We start from the raw sequence: 16127 nt of genomic DNA, 5'->3' as shown, positions 1-16127 counted from the left end.
TACTTGTGAAGTAGGTGGCATTGTCTGTCATGAGCTGCTGTGGTACTCCGTGAGTGGCAAAGTGGCGTTTAAACTTGGTTATCAGTATGGCACTTGTAGTTCCAGGGAGCCGGTCTATCTCGAACCACCCCGAGTAGGAGTCAACAAGCACCAGATGCTCTTTTCCCTCCCACTCAAAAACGTCCGCTGCTGTGAGGGACCACGGTAGGTCAGGGACGACGTGTGATTGGAGGGGCTCTTTGGGTTGGTGTGGCTTGAGAGCATTGCAGGGGCCACACTTGGAGACCTCTTTTTCAATGTCACTGTAGATGGTGGGCCAGAACATGGTCTCCCTGGCCCTGCGCCTGGTGGCCTCGAGACCAGGGTGGCCCTGGTGCAGCTGCTGCACATAGTAGCGCTGCAGCGAGTGTGGAATGATGAATCGCTGACCACGGAGGAGCAAGCCATCGACAGTTGTGAGCTCCTCTCTCATAGCGTAGAATGGCCTCAGGTCACGTGCCACCTCCTTAAATGTAGTGGGCCAGCCAGCGGTAACAACTTCTGAGAGACGCCGGCAAACAGGATCAGCCAGCGTCTCACGCTTCAGTTCCTCGACCCTGAGCGAGGAGAGGACGTCCACCACCATGACCTCGTAGTCCTCCATTTCCTCAGCCTGGTCAGTGGAGGGCAGATATGCACGGGAAAGAGCATCAGCGACATAGAGCTCCCTGCCCCTCTTGTAGGTGACATTGAGGTTATAGCGCTGTAGGCGCAGCATCATCCTTTGGATGCGTGCAGAGGCAGTGTGTAGTGGCTTTTTCAGTATGGTGATGAGGGGCTGATGGTCAGTTTCAACGGTCACAGCCCGTCCGTATATGTAGTGATGGAATTTGGTGCAGGCATAGACAAGGGCCAGGAGCTCCTTTTCAATTTGAGCGTAGTGCGATTCAGTCTCTGTGAGGGCCCTTGAAGCAAGAGCCACTGGCCTGTTGTTTTGGAGGCAGACAGCACCCAGTCCATGCTGCGAGGCGTCAGCTGACAGTACCACAGGTTGGTGAACATCAAAGTATTTCAGCACCGGGGGGTTGGCGATGACCTCTTTTAGTTTGGTGAATGCCGCCGTGTGGGGCTCCAGCCAGCACCAGTCCACATCCTGACGCAAGAGCTCACGCAGGGGTGCAGTGAGCTCACTGTAACCCGGTATGAACTTGGCCAGGTAGTTGGTCATACCTAGGAACCTCTGGAGGCTGTGCTTTTCCTTTGGGGGGGGGGGATCAGGCGGACAGCAGCTGTCTTGGCAGGATCAGGTTTAACACCCTGGTCGGTGAGTAGGTGACCGACATAGGGGACTTCTGTGACCCTGAACCGGCACTTGTCAGGGTTCAGTTTGAGGCTGACAGCCCGTATTTTGTCCATGACTTGGCGAAGGCGCAGATCATGCTCCTCTCTTGAGCGGCCCCACACCAAGATGTCGTCTATCATCGTCTGCTCCATGCACCTCTGAAAAACCTCACTCCCTGTGGTGATGCCATAGGGCATTCGGAGGAAGGCATAGCGGCCCACGGGAGTCATGAAGGTGGTGAGTCTTGAGGACTCTTTGCTGAGCGGCACTTGCCAGAAGCCACACTTAGCATCCAGAATGCTGAACATTTTGGCATCTGGCATGTCGGCGATCACCTCCTCCACGGTCTTCAGGGGGTGACGGGGCCTGAGGAGGGCTTTGTTGAGGTTGACAGGGTCGATGCACAGCCTGATGCTGCCGTCTCTTTTTTTCGCGGCCACCATGGCTGATACCCACTCAGTGGGCTCCTGAATCGGTGTGATAACTCCCAACTTGGTCATTCTGTGGAGCTCTGCCACGATCTTATCCCTCATGGCCAGCGGCACTCGTCTTGGAGCGCATATGGTGGGGGGCACAGTGTCATCCAGGCGCATGTGGTAGACCACAGGCAGCCTGCCAATGGTGCTGTTGTCGAACAGGTCCTTGTATTCTAACAGATCTGGCGTTTCATGCTGGATGACGGCATGCACTTCTGGAGCAAAAGTTACATAACCAAGTCTGACGCTGTCTCTGAGACCCAGCAGCGGTTTAACGTTCCTGTCCACGACTTGGAATTGCAGCAAACCACAAGTAAAGTTCACGTCTGCTGCACCAAGAGTCTGGATGATGTGACCCCCATAGGCGACGAGGTTTGCTTTCTTGCTGAGATTAATGTGAGCAGTAGGATCAATGTGCTGTAGCAACGCCCTGGATATTACGTTGCATTTGGCCCCAGTGTCAATCTTCACAATCAATTGTCTGCCAGTGTTGCATGCAGATAGTTGAGCAAACCTTTCATCTCGCTCACGCACATCCTGTGGTTGGTCAATGCTTTCACAGTAAAAAATTTCTATGCTCTCGCAGTGGAACAAATCAGTCGGTTCTTGTGTTGGTTGCATGTCCAGTTCACTCACGTGTGCGTATCTGCCCCTACGTACAGTGGGGGGCGGGAGCTGTGCTGGTCTGGTGGCGGTGGATGGTCTTCCTGATCTGCAGCATCTTGAGAAGTGGTTGAGCTTCCCACAGGTGTTGCAGCGCTTGTTGAAAGCTGGACATCTGCTGCGGTCAGGTGCATGTTGCCCACCGCAGTTTGGGCATGGGTTGAATTGCACTGTGCACACCTCTGCTTCCTTCTTTAACTCTCTGTTGCCCTTCTCAGACTGTTCATGTAACATGCAGATTTCAATGGCAGAATTTAATGTCAGCTTCTTCTCCTTTAAAAGCTGTGCACGGACAGGGTCACTGTGGATCCCACAGACCAGACGGTCTCTGATCAGTTCATCATTTAGTGCACCAAACTCACATTTCTTGGCCATTATTTTCAGTGTGGAAACATAAGATTGGACTCACTCATGTTGTTTCTGGTTGGTTGTGTTAAATGCATGTCTGTCCATAATTACGTTTTTTACTGGCAGGCATAGCTGTTCAAACTTCTGTACGAGGACGTCGGGGTCCTCTCGATCTTCGTCCCTCTCGAAGTCAAACGTGTCGAATTTATCCAGCGCCTCCGGGCCGGCAAGGTTGAGAAACGTGTAGGCCTTCACCTTTTTGCTAGCTGTTGATAGTCCGGCGTTGCTGTAAACGCGCCATTCCCGCTTAAACTTCTCCCAGTTGTGAGCGATATCCTCATTGAAGACGAGCGGGTCGATCCGGCGGAGTCCTTGAGCCATTCTGACACCATGTAGATGTGCGTGTGTGAAATAACAATCTCCGTGTTGAAGACACTAGCCTTTATTGTAGCTTAGCACATCCAGCAATAACAAATACAGACTATGGTAACGTATTCACCATCCCCGCGCCCCTGACGTCATCACGTCATAGCCGTAACCATGGCAACTGTCAACACAGTCTACATTTACGATACATTATTCATTCACAAAGAAAATTGGTGTCCTTAAAGGTTGGATTTTTCCTAATTTTTTAAATTAAGGCATTAAGTTCAATTTCCAAAAGATGATTTTTTATTGCTCTTTTTAGTCAACTTTAGCATGGGTGTCTAAACTTATGCATAGCACTGTATATTTCTGTGTTGCCAAATTACAGTGCCAAACCCCCCAAAATAATGGAAATTTTACAGGTTTGTAATAGGGCTGTCACTTTACGTTCGAAAATCGATTGCACAATCGATTGGACCAACCAACGCAAGTTTCGAAAACGAAAATAGGGAATCGATTTTAACGGTCTTTTCTCGGAGCGCGTCCAGCTCGTCACGATACGCCCGCAGCGAACGCGCGTCATACAGCAACTGCAGGCTCTGACAAACACGCATAACAGCAAATTATCTTTCTGCATAATAATGCGTCTCTTTTTACTACAAAACTGTGAATTCTGCCGGTATGCAGACAGTCTCATGCATTCAGATACAAATTCGGGCTACGCGTCTACAATCGCCTACGTAGGCGAAATTTGTTTGACATTGCTAATCGTAAACACAGCCATGTTTTTCTTTTATGCTATGGCAGTCCACTCTGCTTATTGTTTTTCGAGAATGTTGCACTTCTGTTTGTCGCTGTGTACGAAACTTCACGCCAATAAATCATCAGAAATATTGCAGACTTGTGCGCGTCTCAAGCGCCCTCTTTACGTTCGTCCTAATGCCTGTTCGTAGTCCGTGGATTTGCCCATATTTTGCGTTTAAAATGGATTCAATGAACACTTACGTCTCAAAAATCGAACAGGATTTTTTCACAAAAGTGACAGAGAGTGTATATGAGGGCGAGGGTGAATTTTGGGGTTTAAACAAACCCATAAGTTAAATTCCCCACGTATATTTTGAACATTGTAATGCTGTGCGTTCTGAGGTAGAAATGCTGTTTTATGAATGTCAACCCTTTCAAAAGTTCAAGTGCTCTCTGCTGAGCTCCTTTACATCAGTTTTTCCTCATCGTGATACAAAAAAGGCTTGATGCCAGTAAACAGCACACATGAATCATTTACTTCTATTTGTAATGCATGATCTGGAAGCTACGGTTAGAGATGCTGGTAGAAGTTTGTACGAGTGATTTTTTTTTATATTCACAGTAAAGTTATGCTCCACTTGGAGAAAGCAAACCCATTTGCCAAATCACAATTATATGACTTCACATTTAATTGTGTGCAAAACATTGCAGTACAGGAAGAGCGATTTTACATTGTTTTTGCCCCCATTAAATGTTTAATGTTCTTGTAAAAGTAGGGGGGCGAGAGGTTTAAAAGCACTCTCCAATCCTGCTTACAAGGGAAAGCTGAATCATCTGACTCCAACCTGAGTCCACATATGACACGTAGATTCAGCACGAGTGTAAAATGTGACACGTGAACAGAAAAGTTGACCGCAAGTCTACAAACTGACCGTCAGAGGTAGATTTTGTTGACCTAGTTGGAATGCCTTGCTGTCTACTATCTATTTAAGCAGCTACCTTCTAAAAGTTCGATCACATTTACCATTGTTCTGTGAGTTTTTGCTGGCAAAATCCAGTCATTTCGATAGCAATCCATACAATTGGGAATTTTGTGCGAGGACGACAGATTTTCCCACACAGATTTTGAATCAAGGTCAAATTGTTCAAGCGAATTTGCCGTGTTGACCAACAAAAAGCCGCTTGGTTTGAAAGTGACTTCTGTGTGAGATTCATACATCTCTTCACTACTGACTGTGGACAATTTATTTGTTTATCTGTTCGCCAATTTTCATGAGTGAAATACATTAGTTTCAACAGAAATCCTTGAAATCAGACATTTTGTGTTAGGGCGAAAGAATTCCACACAAGTTCCTCATCTGAATTTACTGCGTTGACCAACAAGAAAGTTGTTGGTTTGAAAGTGACATCTGTGTGAGCAGTGTTTTATATTGTACATTGCTAACCCTCCTGTTATGTGCAAATTTCAGCAGTGTGGGGTCAAAATGATCCTAAATATCACCGATTGGGCCAAAATGTGTAAAGGCATTTTGAAACCTCTGTAACACAAGATGTGCTCGTTTATGAGTTCTAATAAATTCAGCAAAAGTCAGAAAGATACGCAAGCGTATTGCATTCACTTGAGGAAAAAAAATCTACTCTGTTTTTCTGAATTAATGAGTTAATTATCTCAGAATTACGAGATAGTTTTTCATGAAAATAAAATTTTTGCTCTGTTTTTCTGAATTAACGAGATAATTATCTCAAAATTACGAGATAATTTTTCATGAATAAAAAGTTTTTGCTCTGTTTTTCTGAATTAATGACTTAATTATCTCAAAATTATGAGATAATTTTTTCTTGAAATAAAAATATTTGCTCTGTTTTTTTAATTAATGACTTAATTATCTCAGAAATATGAGATAATTTTTCATAAAAAAATATTTTGTTCTGTTTTTCTGAATTAACAAGTTAATTATCTCAGAATTATGAGATCATTTTTCATTAAAAAAAATTTGCTCTGTTTTTCTGAATTAATGACTTAATTATCTCATTATTCTGAGATAATTAACTCAATAATTCAGAAAAACAGAGCAAAAACTTTTATTCATGAAAAATTATCTTGTAATTCTGAGATAATTAACTCGTTAATTCAGAAAAACAGAATAAAATATTTTTTTTTATGAAAATTATCTCATAATTTTGAGATAATTAAGTCATTAATTCAGAAAAACAGAGCAAAAACTTTTTATTCATGAAAAATGATCTCGTAATTCTGAGATAATTAACTCGTTAATTCAGAAAAAACAGCAAAAACTTTTTATTCATAAAAAATCATCTCGTAATTCTGAGATAATTAACTCATTAACTCAGAAAAACAGAGTAGATTTTTTTTCTTCAAGTGAATGCAATACGCTTCTGTAGAAAGATTCCAGGTTTGAAAATAAAATGAGTTTTTCAGAGATTTCAAAGTTGCTTTGGGGTCAATTTTACGGAGCCACTCAAGGGGCATGGTGGTGAAAAAAATGAGATGGGAGGGAAAATTATTTGGCAATGCGTCTGTGTCCTCTCGCAAATGTTTTGCGTTCGACGCAAACGATTTTGTGAGGGAACACAAACATTTTGCGAGTGAATGCAGAAGCAGATTTGTTTCCATCACCATGTCCATTAATGGGCTCCCGTACAATTTGACCCCAGACATTACAGGAGGGGTAAACTAATGACAATGGATCTTTTTTTTTTTTTTTTTTTTTTGGTCTGCAAAAATTTCGCTAATGTGACCTCATTGTAACCGAAATGGAGCTTCATAGGTGACTCACTAGGAACATTCTAGACAGTCAGCAAACCCTTGTGCAACACAAATAGCATGTGAAGTAAAAAAGAGACGTGGCTCTTAATTTTAATATAATTTGGTGTAAGTGGGTTGAAAGCTAATGGCACAATAATAAGCATAACATACATAGCAGATATAAATAAAAATCCAATTAAATAATCATTTTTGAACTATTTTAATCGATATTTGACTGTAGTAATGCATTATGGGACTGCCTTCTCAATATGTTTTGAAACAATGTTTTAGTGCAGGATAGACTGAGGGTTTGCCAGAAGTAGGAAAATGATCAAGAAATGCATACTCCAAACCTAAGATAGATGGATGAAATGAAAAAAAAAAAAAAGTCATTTGTAAGAAAAGGTCATCGTAAATCATGATTACTGCTGTAATGTATTAAGTTCCCAGCCTCCACGTATCCTTAGCTGAGGTAAAGTCGTTTCTGAGGCTTTCAGCTTTCAGTCATAACAGATGGATTTGATGTCTGAATTAAGACATCATGAGGCCGAAAAAGAAAACCATTTTAATCACAAATAGATTGGCTGATATGCTGTTGTTGTGTGGTCTTTTTGTAAACACCAAAGATTTGCTTTGAGACTAGATGGAGCTGTTCCCTTTGTCTGCCCTCCAAAAAACAGAATTAGACAGAGCCAGGCCAATGTTTGTACAGAACACCAAACTCAGGACACCCCCAGGGGCAGAAAATGTTTGGTCACATGCCTTGTTCTGGCCTCAGATTAGCGTAGCTAACATTGTTTTTCCTTTTCTTGTTACTAAGCCCAAAAGTCAAGGATTCACTTACAATAACATTAAATAATAGGCCGCTGTTTTTGATCTCATTGGCTTCACCAAAACATTTTCTCATTGTCTGACAATAACAGCGTGAAACACATTTACAGTATGGGAAGAGGGCCAGTTGAAATTTTATAACTTAACCTGCACAAGAACTTTAAAAGATTACAATCGTCCTTCTAAATGCATATAATGCAATAACAGTACATTTCGATTATCTCCTGTGTAGTTTTTAAATAATATCATTAGATTGTGGTGTAGCTCACCATCTTGACTTTTCAACCCCTGTAAAGCCTCAAAATAAACATCCTCTCGGTTTACAATCCAGTGTGGACCTGCTGTTGGTGTTTTTACACATTGTGACATCAGTTCATCAAAATAAAACTGAAAAATAGGATATGATTGGTTGTTTGGAAACTATTTCCCCTTTTAAAAAAAATTACAATACAGACATTGCATTGCTACAAAACAAACAATGTAGAGGTCATACATATACAGATAATGGCATGTGTTTTAAAATTTACCCAGAGAGAATTTGAATTGTTTAAAAGTTGTTAATTGTATGCGACTTAATGGATTATGTCTAATTTAATCTCATATAATGTTCCTATTAATTCAGAGGAGAAATGAAAAGAAGAAAGGAGTCCATTGTTGCATTTGTATGCATTGAAGGGATAGTACACCCAAAAAATACTCACTCATAAGAAAATATTTAGATTTTTTTCTCTTTTCTTTGTGACCCTGGAAAGCCGATGGGGTCCAAAACAACAATGATATTTTAGGCAAACACAGTTGAAACCTTCTTTATGTGTTCTTCAACAGAGAAAGTCATACAGGTTTAAAACGACATGAGGGAAAGTGATTTGCCAATTTTGGGCGAATTAATACAATCTGAGCACAGTTTGAGACATTATTGGGATCTCTTCTAAAACCACTAAAGAGGAGATTACTTAGGTTTTCTCAGAGGTGTAAAGAGTACCTGAAAACCATACACAGATACAGCAAAAATTACTCACCAATTCCAATACAACTTGAGTTAAATTCAAAGGTCTGATTTCACAGACAGGGCTTAGATTAAGCCAGGATTAGGCTTTAGTTCAATTAGGGCGTTTAAGTAGCTTTTTATAATCGTGCCTTTGAAAAAAAACATTACTGGTGTGCATCTTGAGACAGAACAATGAGACAAAACAATATTTTAAGATGTGTCAGTGCAAGTTGCTTTCAGTTAACAGCTCAAACATGCATTTTAGTCTGGGACTAAGCATTGTCTGTGAAGGTGGGGGTTAGAGTATCTGATTTTAACAATCCTTAAGTATTTTACTCGTACTGAATGTAGGTTAAATGATGCACTAGACCTCAACACATAAGAGACTGCCCGTAAAAAACAAGAAATGGTTGATTTGTGAAGAGAGCTATCACTTTATTTTCTAAAATCAAAACTGAACACCTCAACTAAACTGCAATACACAACAGCCTCTTAAAATGTCTACAAACACTCAATTCTCGCTTAAGCTCAAGTGCTTTAAAAGAACATGAGTAAACCAATGAAACTCCTGCGATTCACAACTTGCTAATGCACTTGCATTCACGTATAGTAGCCTTGTTGGTGAGTGAAGGCAAAATGCACAATATATCCATCCATCCATCTATCTTCTTCCGCTTATCCGGGGCCAGGTCGCGGGGGCAGCAGTCTAAGCAGGGCCCGGTCTTCCCTCTCCCTATACACTTCCTCCAGCTCTTCCGGGGGGACACCGAGGCGTTCCCAGGCCAGCCGGGAGACATAGTCCCTCCAGCTAGGTCTTCCTCGGGGTCTCCTCCCGGTGGGACACCTTCCCGGGAGGGCGTCCAGGAGGCATCCGGAAAAGATGCCCGAGCCACCTCAGCTGACCCCTCTCGATGTGGAGGAGCAGCGGCTCTACTCTGAGCTCCTCCCGAGTGACCGAGCTTCTCACCCTATCTCTAAGGGATCGCCCAGCCACCCTGCGGAGAAAGCTCATTTCGGCCGCCTGTATCCGGGATCTTGTCCTTTCGGTCATGACCCAAAGCTCATGACCATAGGTGAGAGTAGGAACATAGATTGACTGGTAAATCGAGAGCTTCGCCTTGCGGCTCAGCTCCTTCTTCACCACGACAGACCGGTACAGCGACCGCATTACTGCAGAAGCTGCACCGATCCGTATGTCAATCTCCTAGGGCTTGCATAGACTAGTCGAGTAGTCGATAGATCGACTACTTCAACCAGTAGTCGACGCTGTCGGAAACAATCGACTACTCGAGCGTCCATTAAACATAAATGAATTAAAAATGGCGAACGTCACCAACAGACACCACGCGTCAGATGTGTGGAAGAATTGCATCAAGGATGACAAAAATATTGTAATTTGGCCAACTCTGCAAGAGGCCGTTCACATATTGCTTCTTAAAACGTGTGGAAAGCGCGCGCGGCCGTGCCGCTGTCTCCTACAAGCGCTTGCGCTCCCGCTCCCGTGGCGTCTGTCGTTGCTATGCAACCAAACTGCGCTCTACATGATGACGACGAAGAAGTATCATTCAGCAAAGGATTAATTGATTTCTAGCCCTTGCATTAGCTTTACTACTAGATATGTTTCTGGAGATGAGAAGAAAAAACCCGCCTGGACAAACTAGCGCACCACGTCCGTTGCTTTCATTATGAGCGCGCTCGCCGCGCGCCTACATTTGAAACGACCTTGAGCACGGAAAAGACGCGATATGTGAACGGCCCCTAGAAGCAGACGTCTGAAATGAAAGGCAAGAACGGCTATTTATTTGGCTTTAGACTGTTACATGAAAATTTAAAAATGAAATGTCATAATTATAACGTTTTGAGAGTTTACTTATGTAATTGTTGCATTATGAATTAATAAATGTTTATTGATAAGATCTAGCTATTTCATGTCTTTTCATATACAGTAGCATAAACGACGAGTAGTCGAGTAACTCGAGTATTGTTTTGATAAGAAATCGACTAGTAGAAATCAGTAGTCGTGCAACCCCTACAATCTCCCGTTCCATCCTTCCCTCACTTGTGAACATGCACAATATATAGTACGTTTAATGCCCAGTAGATGGCGATATCACTTATTTTATAGCAGAAATAAACTGCTGCAGAAAAGTTAGTTCCCTGCAAAATGTAACAAAAAAACGCATTACTCATCACAAAATATATTGAGTAAAGGGTACTACTTATACTTATTCTATATAAATGTAGTCAAGTAGAGTGTAAAAGTTGCTGTTGATACTCAGTAAAACTACAAAGTATCCAAAATAAATACTTAAGTACATTAACTAATTACATTTACTAAAATACTTTACACCACTGGGGTTTCTTATTTATTTATTTTTTCAAGCTTATAAGAAGCATGGCCTTAAGACAAATTATCTATTCACTCTCCATTTAATCTCTAAAAGAAACTCATTTATCTAATTTATTTTTCTTTCCTGCATACTTCTTATACATTTGTGAATAATGAAATGGGCTTTACTCAATGAAAATCTCCTTTAAAATGTGTTTTTACATACAATTCTTCATTACTGTTACTTTATTTCACCTTTCCGAGTTTATTATGGCTCACGTAGTCCCAGCAAAGCATCTATCTGAAAGTGTCGAGCTAGAAAGATGAGATCTCAGTGTGTCGTCCAAGCCTGACATCTCACTTTGCATGTGGAGAAGACAACAAATGAGATGGTTTTTCACAGAAAACGAGACGGTTCTGCAAAAGAGAAGCCCATTCACTCCAACGACAACAGAACTGACGCTTACTCCCGGGCACCGTACGTCTACACCAGGGACTGCATGGCTTCTCACACAACAAAGTGCCAGCTGAACTAACATAACCTGGATTCAATTCTCCTGTAACCATTTCCCATCCAGTATCCACTGTGCGCAATTAGTACTGAGGCATTTCGCCCTGGCCAAGAATTGTGAACTTTTTTTCCTCTTTATTTTTTTAACCATACCAAACCCCCTCCCCCCCAGCCGCCAAAAAAACAGTCCAATTATAAGGAACAATTCATCAAGTTGCAAGCATGAGTCTTGGAATGGCGACAGCTACAGAAAAACAAAAAAATGTGCTTCTAACAGTTAGGGAAAATCTGTCTTTACAATCCCTAGGCTTCTCACTGCCAACTTTGTGCTGGCTGTTGGGTGAGCGGAAATGAAAGCGTGCTAGATTCTACCCCCCGGAGAATAACTCTAACCCTGCAAAGCGCAAATCAAACATACAATCGACGTCACAGGAAACCATTTTGAAGCCTAAAACCTCCCAATGGAAGATCCATTTGAGTGCCGCGGGTATGTGCGAGCCGCTACGCCTCCCTCTTTCAAGGCTTCAGCCGCAAAATAACCCAAACCATACCACACCGCCAGTGGTCTGAGGACAGAACCCCTTTCTCTTTCCCCCGCTCCCTCCCTATCGTAGCCGTTTTTTCTCGCCATCCCATCTCTCATTCTTGTACTTGCTTCATCCAACACACGCAAAACTCCTTTTCTTCTCCCACTCTCTTTTGTCTGCAGCTTATCAACAAACACACAATTGTTTTAAACAAAAAGGCAATTGTGGATCAAGTTTATGCAGACTAGAGATTGAGGAATGGCTGCTCTTGATTAGAAGCACCAATTTGAATCAGGAGGTCTTTTTTTCAAGACTCCCCTGCCCACAAACCAGGAGTTCTGGAGACAGTAATGATCTGTATCTTATTGTGTTTAATTATCCAGGATCTGTGTGAGGCCTGGTGCCAAACCCTTGAGCTTTTGCCTTAGAGGACCACATGAACACCCCCCGCCTGCCCTTACAGCCTGCTTGACATTTAAAAAAAAAAAAAAAAAAATGGGTTGAAAGGTCAGAACCTAAGCAATCAAAGACGTTTGTTTTGCCTCCCCCCATCCCACTGGCTGGGGAAAGGCCTTACCATCACCTTGCATGCCTCCCTGAGAAACAAATATGTCCTTAAAGATCACTGGGGTTGAGGCCACACATTTGGTTCATCCAGGGTAGGCACCAATCTTCGCTCCTGAGCTAAAGGAAGTGGACGCAAATGAAATCCAGGACACATCACAAGGTTTCCCTCTGAGCAAAAGGTTGGCTAAGGTTTCCAAAAATGTACAATTCAGACACCGTCCCTACAAAAACATATGAAATTATCTTGGGGGGTTGCATTCCAATCACCTATTGGTCCCGCTTGAATGAGATCAGAGGGTGTGTGTGTGTGTTCGGCTGTTCTTTCAGTGATTAACAATGCAGTGCTGCTTGAACTATTCCCAGCAATCTGTTTGAGTAAGGCCAAGGGGGGCGTCACATATCCATTAAATCAAAAACCACAGCATTCTCAGACGTTTAAGAATCTCTAAAAGAAATCCTTAAACATTTATTGTATTTCCCACCTGATATCACTTAATCAGACTCTAATTTATTAAGTGACATAATTCAATTAACCTTTCAGGTTCCCCAACTGGCTAAACTCTTACTTCAGATCATCGTCCTGCTGTTTAGGTGGAATGTTGAGGCTCCTATAGTTGAAGTCACTGTAAGAAGAATGAACATTGTCTGAATGATTCTCATCTCTATCAATCTATTAATTATGTATTTCACAGGAGCAGGTTGGGTGGCCACGCTCTGTCAAGACTAAAATTCTAGTCTAAAACCTCTTTCTGTCACATTCAGCACATCAAAACAGCCCCCACCCCCTGTCCTTTGAGTTTCATTATGATTATTAGCTTGTTTAAAATGCAAATGCATTTCTTGAACAGCTGCTTTGGACAAAGACCACCCAGTAGGTATAAGGCATTGTTGATTGCAGATAAGCAGTAATGGGGTGCCGAGGGAAATTATTTGCCCCTCTAAGGCACACCACTATGCAGGAGACATGCAAACACATCACTGGTAAAAAATAAAATAAAATAGTGTCCCCATTTAGCATGACATCCATTTGTACAAACATATTTTTCTGTGTTGAATGTGCAACAAATACACAACAGTTCGGAGATTTGACAGATAATTGATGTTTGGGATCTGCTGGCTCTGGTTGGAAGGCTTTTTTTCCAAGAAATAAATAAATGCAGGATGTGTTGAATCAACTCGCCGCATACACACTGCTGTTTAATTCAGTTATCACTATTGCTTATTCAAGGGTATTAAATAATGCTGGACAGCCACATTTTGCAACCATATTTTCATAAAAAATTTAAATAGTACTTACAGAACCAAACTGAACAAGATTTAGTCAATTTACATACCCTCTTGTCATAACAAACTTATAATGGAACACACAAAAAAGAGACATTTAATATTATGCTGGTCAGTCTTTTTAGTGCAATTATACTAAATGGAGACCGACATTTTCAAGCTTAACTCAAAAGCAGCATAAAAGTATTATTACAATATGACTCATGCACAACATTTCAAGTCATACGATAGCTTTTGTAAGTTACAGCTTAAAAGTTATTCACTAATAATTACCTTGAGAACTACTACAAGTAGATAATTGAGAATTGATTCGAATGAGAGTTGATGTGAAGGAATTAATCATTCAGACTGGTTTTGTGAACCTAATCAACCAGTTCATTGAAAGGATCTGACATCACTTCGCAAAGTTAGACATAATTGTCATAAATGTGGCATAATAGTCTGACGTCACATCTGGCTTCAGTAGAGCTTATGTGCTGTTGATCTGAATTTGATTCCAGTTTCGGCCATTCCCCGAAAAACTGATCTTTTCCTGTCCTTTGTAAAAAAAAAACTTTAACAAACGCATCAACTTTAGGTCTGACTAAATCGAGAACAAGTGCTAAAAGCGTGTATACAGCTGTTTTTGTTACAAATCTTAAGGACATTTGGTTTACAGTTGTGTTGGGTTTGTTTCTTCTTTTGATTCTCAAAAAAACATTGCACCCATCTGGGCAAACTGTTATGGTATGGCACCGAAAGAATCTGCTATTCCTATCCATCTGACAAGCCAGTTGTTTACGTTAGATAGTCTTCCAAATGGAGGGGAAGTTCCTTTAATATTGTTATTTGTATACAATGGTATATTAATAATATGGGACGGTGGACATAATCTAAGATCGTCCCCCTGCACATCTCCTTTGAATACAGCTGTGCATATGGGCACTTCAGCATCCAGCTGGGCTAAAAACACTGCTGCTTGTGCACTAGGCCACGACAGAAAATGTGGGGTGACAGAGTGCATTGGCTGAGCTCAAATGAACCAACAGCAACCTGGGGGTGTCAGGAATGTCGATGGCTCCTGTCCAATACTCCCGCTCACTATGGGCCTGCTCTGGTTGTCTTAGAGAACATCTTTCAGAGACACTGAAATGTGTAGTGCGTGCAGGGTTTTTTCACAGGATTTGTTTCGCAGCTATTTTTAGGAAGAGTATTTATCAGCCCATCGTTTGCTGGAGATCACTCAAGGTGGCACCATGCCCTGGAAATAAAGGAGCATCAATATTTTTGCTTGAGTTCTTGAAGCTTGCCAAAATTAAAAACTCTCCCATTAGCTTTGTGATCAACACTAAAAATAAGTGTTGTCAGTGAGAAATTCTGCTGGGTTTGAAGCTGTGGGGAGATGATGTTTATTTTAAAGACCCAGATGTGTCTCTCCAAGGTTTAAGTATCACTGAAAAACAGCCACATCCATGAGTCAAGAATGACAACATATTTTATTATCAGGGGACGGAGCCCCTATTACAGTATGAAATAGCAGACCACACAGGATGATTGCAAAAGCTTACATTTATTAAATGGACAATAAATGTGATATATTCATATTGTTGAAAAGGTTAGTTTATCTTTTTTGATAGATCTTATAAATTCTGCTTCTCTGAGAGAAACAAGCTACAGAGTTTGTAATAGGTCATCCGAGCAGTGCGTATTTGGTGAAAGCGTAAAGATACTCCCTACCAGAAGACACTTTGCAGTTATGCACTCAAGAAGCCAAAAATATGGCCCAAAATCGGCCCATTTGCGCAATTTTAAGGAGGAAGAAAAACAGCATTACAGTCAATCTCATGTTACAGCTAGTAATGGGAGTGCAGTGTTTTGTATATGTCATCTTCTATCTTAAGGCAATGATGTCATGTTAGTTCCAAACTTGGCATAAAAATAGGGTCATACCCACTTTTCTTGCAAGATCTTGCAAGAAAAGAGAGTCTGTGTTAAATATTCAGCCCTCTTCCATTAGCTTTTCATGGACGGACAGCAAGCACGGCTCACTGTCAATTTCATAAGACATTAAAGAACAGAGAAGGTTACAAAGGAGATTAGAAGGGAACAGAGAGTGTGTGCATAGGATGGATGGCCCATCTAGTTTTCAATAATGATGCATCCCCCATGATTCCTCATTTTGGCATTCTTTTTTCTTACCCTCTAAATTCTAATGTCACATTTTGTTTTTATCACCAGTAGGGGAGCACCATTTTAAAAACAAAGCATACATCCTGGAAAGCAGCCATATTACTCCTAGTACTGCTGGTCTGAGATCAAGGATCCAAGGCTTCCCAAATCCAGAATATTATGGCAAAAATAAGTGTGTTGGGAACATTATGTTAACAAATCAGTAAATCTGTGCCAGCTGTGTGTGTAAAGTTCAG

This window comes from Scardinius erythrophthalmus (genome assembly GCF_964197995.2).
Source record: "Scardinius erythrophthalmus genome assembly, chromosome: 24".
In the NCBI taxonomy this organism is placed as follows: Eukaryota; Metazoa; Chordata; class Actinopteri; order Cypriniformes; family Leuciscidae; genus Scardinius; species Scardinius erythrophthalmus.
Note: the sequence above shows the minus strand (reverse complement) of the source record.